Source organism: Suricata suricatta, chromosome 6 (assembly GCF_006229205.1).
Source record: "Suricata suricatta isolate VVHF042 chromosome 6, meerkat_22Aug2017_6uvM2_HiC, whole genome shotgun sequence".
NCBI classification, from domain to species: domain Eukaryota; kingdom Metazoa; phylum Chordata; class Mammalia; order Carnivora; family Herpestidae; genus Suricata; species Suricata suricatta.
The window spans coordinates 127623857-127629558 of NC_043705.1; the positions used below are offsets into that span (position 1 = coordinate 127623857).

Sequence of the window (5702 nt, forward strand, 5' to 3'; positions counted from 1 at the left end):
CAATCATAAATCTCATCAAGTCTGTTACAGTGTGTTGTCCCTACTATTGATATTTAACAATATATTTTAAAGTATTTTCTAAAATATTAGTCAAACACTGATATAAAATTAGTGCTAACATTTAATATCTTTATTTTTTATCATATTGCACTACTTTACCCATGTTTATTAGCCATTTTACTTCTCTTGTAAATTGCCCTTTTATATTCTTTGCACATATACTGTCCTGCTATCTTTTTATTATTGATTTGTTGACTATGAATAGTATTTTCTTTTTAATATGTATTAAAACTAATCATGTAAATTTTACATGCAGCTTTTTTTTAAATAGAACTATTCCCAGTGAGAGTTTGTTATCTGACAAGTATCACTTGGTGTCATACCAAGAAAACTTCTTTAAGACTCTTTTTTAATACTTTTACATTTATAGGTTTTGATCTATAAGAAAGTTGCTATTCTATGGAGCTTACTGAAATTACTTAGATTGTGTAAGCAATGGATTAAATATAAAACAGTGTGTATTACTTACTACCCAATCAGTGATCAAATGCTAAAGTTATTATATTAAATTTATATATTCATAACATTTGTATCTATAATATTTTTGAAACATTGTTATAATTGTCATGACTTATTTTACAGGATCTTATTAACTGTTCTTCCTTATTTCTTTTCCAATTATTGTCAACATATTAAAGTTATAGTGAAATTTTCTTCATAATCATTAGAGGAACCCTCAGTCCTCACCAAATGGGACTCTCTGACATGACAGTTGGCTACACCAGAACTAGGAATAAGAGAGTCTGTTACCATCATGGAGGTCAAAATCTTCTGTAATCACAGATGGTACTCTTCAGTGCTGATCTATTCTCCCTATTCAGCAGCTAGTTACTCAAAGGGAGAGGTCTGCACTAGGCAATGAATACTATCCAGTGGGGATTCTTAGGGACTGTTTTACATGAGGAGTACGACATATCAAAAGCAGATAAAAACACTGGAAAAAGAGAATCTGTAGACCAGTATCCCTGAAGAACATAGCTGTAAATATCCTCAAGAATATATTCTGTAATTGAATCCAACAATATATTAAATGATAATACATTCTGACCAAATGGAGTTAATCATAGAAATACAAAAGTTGTTCAATATGCAAAAATCAACCTGTATAACTTACCACAAAAACATAAATAGGAAAAATTGTATAGTCATTCCAAAAGTTACAGAAAAGGCTTTCGACTCTATTTGGCACTCATCCTTGATAAAAAATCTCTAACCAAAATAGAAATGTGTTTTCTTTGTCCTTCCTAATGAGGTGTATTTTCCAAAAATTTATAGCCAACATCTTACTTAATGGTGGAAAACTGAATGCTCCCCACTATTATGGAATGAACTATGTCTCCCCAAAATTCATGTGCTGAAATACTAACCTGTAATGTGATTGCATTTGGGTCTTTATGTAGATAATTTGTTTAAATGAGGTAATGAAAGTGGGGCCCTAATTCAATATGACTTGTGTCCTTGAAAGAAGCAGATACACAAGGATGTGCACCCAGAGTAAAGACTATGTAATGACACTATGAGAAGGCAATTGTCTGATACCTCAGGAAAAATCAAAGATATTGACAAGATGGATTCTAATTTTATTAAGAAGGAAAAGGGAACTATAATACCTCCAAACCATTCTGAAAAAGAACAAAGTTGGAAGAGCCATAATTCTAGATTTTAGCATTTACTATAAAACTATTATAATAAAGATACTGCTGTATTGGTGAAAGAATAAAGACATAAGTCAATGGAACAGAATAAAGACCCAAAATAATCCACACCATAGAGTGATTTGGTTCATCATAAAAATACAAAGGTATTTCAACAAAGAAACTTAATGTCTTCAAATAATGGCAGTGGGACAACTTACTTTCCAAATGCAAAATAATTAATTTATAAGCTGTCTCACACTTTATACAAAAATTAATTCAAGGTAGATCATAAATCTTAATATAAAATGTAAAACTATAAAATAGCTAGAGAAAATCTGTGTGATATCGTGTTTTATAATGAGTTTCGAGTTATCTATTCATTATCATTTATATTTATATAGGAGATAGGTGTCATTTGAAAACATGATGACTAACACATTAATAATATCAGTTTATCTAGCTCTAATTAATTCAAGAAAAGCTGTTTACTTGTTTTTAAAATTACTGATACATACAATGTATAATCCATGTGCACACCAACATTCATCCTCAGAGCATTCCATAAAGCACAGTATACTCATAAAATAAAATAGAATACAATGGCGATCATCTAGCAGTCAATGTACCAGATCTACATCATCAACAATGGATTTATACAGTAATAAGTTTAGCGAAAAAGAGACCTACACAAATATACATGGAGTATTTTGCAATTTATATATATATATATATATATATATATATATATATAAATGCCAAGAGACAAGACCACTGGGGGAGGAGATGACTCCTTCCACACTGTCTTCAATGAGACAGGTGCTAGCAAACTTGTGTCCTGGGCAATGTTTGTAGACCTGGAACCCACAGTCATCAATGAAGTTCACACTGGCATCTACTGCCAGCTTTTTCACCCTGAGCGGTTCATCACAGGCAAGAAAGATGCCGCCAATAACTATGCCTAAAAGTGGTCCACCATTGGCAACAAAATCTTTTACCTTGTCTTGGACTGAATTTGGAAACTGGCCAACTAGAGCACAGGTCTTCAAGGCTTTTTGGTTGTCTACCAATTTGGAGGAGAACTGGTTTCAGGTTCACCTCTCTGCTGATGGAATGCGTCTCTGCCAATTATGGCAAGAAATTCAAGTTGGAGTTTCCACAGCTGTAATTGAGCCCTACAATTCCATCCTCACTACCCACACCACCTTGGAGCACTCTGATTGTGCCTTATGGTAGACAATTAGTTCATGTATGACCTTTGTTGTTGAAACCTTGATACTGAACATACAACCTACAATAACCTAAATAGGCTATTAGTTTAAATTGTGTCCTCCATCACTGCTTCCCTCAGATTTGATGGAGCCCTAAATGTTGATGCGATGGAATTCCAGACCAACCTGGTTCCATATTCCTGCATCCACCTTCCCTCTAGTCGCATATGCTCCTGACATCTCTGCTTACAAAGCCTACCATGAACAGCTTTCTGTGGCACAGATCACCTATGCTTGCTTTGGGTTAGCCAACCAGATGGTAAAATGTGACCTTTGTCATAGTAAATATATGGCTTGCTTCCTGTTGTACCATGGCAACATGGTGACCAAAGATGACAGTGCTGCCATTGCCACCATTAAGGCCAAGCATACCAACCAGTTTGTGGACTGATACCCCACAGATTCAAAGTTGGCATTAATTACCAGCCCCCCACTGTGGTACCTGGTGAGCAGTGCATGTGCTGAGCAACACCACAGCCATTGCTGAGGCCTGGGCTCACCAGGGCCACAAGTTTGACCTGATATATGCCAAGTGTGCCTGTTCTGTGGGTGAAGATGGAAGCAAAAGAGCATTCTGAGGCCCATGAGGACACGGATGCCCGGAGGAAGGACTGAGGAGGTTGATGTAGATTTTGTTGAAAGAGAAAGTAATGAAGGAGAGGAATCTTAAAGTTAAAAATGCCACAAAAGTGTTGCCTTTATACAGAAGCTTATTCTGTTTTAAACATTGAAAAGCTGTTCCCTGATCAGTTAATTTGTATGTAGCCATGTATATCCTCACATAAAATTAGTGACCTATACTTTAAAATACACCACTTTGTTATAGGACCAAGTTGTCATTTTCACATGACTACTCTTTGGAGAGGTTAAGTATGAGTGAAGATTGAGATCATTATCAATCAGAATATGAGCTGAATTTTGGAAAGCAGACCTAGGTGCTCTCTTGGGGGAACCCGTTTTTGTTCAAATTGAGGACAGTGGGTATGCAAGAGGACTTTCAAGTAACATACAGCAGGTATGGCAAAATGCAACGTGGGCCATAAGTTATTCCTGTCTTTATATCTTTGTCTTTTGGTAATACTCTTATACACTAACCCTGAGGTTGGCCACGAGAAGCTCCATGGATAAAGGAAAAGTGCAAAACATAAAGCAAGCAGGACTTTGAAGGGTATTTCTCTTATTGCATTTGAAACCTTCTGCCACCATGCCATTAAGCCTGCACGCACCTTTTTCATCAGTCTGATGCCCTGTTGGTAGATGGGTATGTTACTGACCGAAAGCTGAGTACATGTGGGTATGTTACTGACCGAAAGCTGAGTACATGTGACTGTGCCTAGTTTCAAAACACCAGAAAACATTCTCGGCCAAGTCCAGCCAAACTGACAAGCCACAAACTCATAACTAAATAAATGGTTGTTGTTATAAACATTACATTTGGGACAAAAAGTTTGGGGTCAAACAACTATTATGCATGAAAAGCTAACTTATAGAACACAAAATAATATATGTGATGGGCTAATAAATGAATTTATATCTATCCTTATACATTGATTTAAATCAGAAAAATTATTGAAAATTAAGCTCCAGGTTAAGAAATAAGATATAAAAATATTTTATATCTAAACCTTTTATTGATTATTTATATCTTAGTAATTTCCAAATAACATTTCTAGGTTAATTTAAGTTAAGCTCATTTCTGTTTGCTAAAATACACATCAAAATATTATTTTCATTGACCTATTAAATTTAGTATATTACTTATATACCGGTCTACCTGGTTCTTAATGATTCCAGCAAATAGCAAAACTACTTTGGTGATTAAATATTATAACTATCAATAATTTAATCTTGTCTCTCATTACACATAGAGAAATTAATGCAAGCACATACAGTTTAAATGATAATTTCCAAGAAAGTTAAACCAACCTATTTATACAAACTTGGAAGACAATTTAGTGTATGGCGTTAGCATTAAAATTATGTTTGTTTTAATCTATAAGAACTGTTTGATCACAAACTATTTTAGCATGAGAATCTATAGTAAATGAAAGATGTAATTTACATTAAAATCCTGTAAAATAAAAATTTAAAAACTACTGATGGTTTTTAAAGTTTACTAAAATAGTATTTTTTATATAGTTTACTTGTATTTTTTTGACACATCACTTAAAAATAACGTACTTAAATAACATATTTTTCTAAGTAGTCTTCACTGACAATAGAGTTCAAAATTAAAAATATTTCATAAAACTGGCTTAAAGATGTATGAAAATATTTTCTCTTTGCATTCTTTATAAACACTCAAAGATTAAATTCTAAATTTCTGATACATTAGTATATTTTTATTTGAGAAATTTCAATATTCTTCTCACTTTTCTCCCTTCTTTATTCTACACTGATTAGCTATCTTGCCCTTCTTTTCCATTCTGTCTCTCTTCTTTCTCTCTCAGTCTTTCCCAGTCTCTGTCAATTTAAGAGAATAGTGTTTATTTTCTTCTATATCCAGTGATGGCAAGAAAATTATTTCTCAGAATTGCTGCTCTTTTGTATCCTCAATACTAAAGTAATTAAATCATTAGTGATCACCATTTTTCCAATTAACAATATATGTTTTTGGGGCCAAAGGATCATTATCGATGAGACACCTCCATTGTTCAGCCAAGTAACCTAGCCTCCATTAGGGTGACAACAGAAGTCTTCAGTCTTGAAGGCTTACCTATAATCAACAGTATGGGAG

General features: G+C 33.8%; 1 pseudogene; it reads left to right on the forward strand.

Annotated features, from left to right (window-relative positions):
* Window positions 1-2449: 2449 nt before the first annotated feature.
* LOC115293258 lies at window positions 2450-3635 on the forward strand (annotated as a pseudogene).
* Window positions 3636-5702: the final 2067 nt, after the last annotated feature.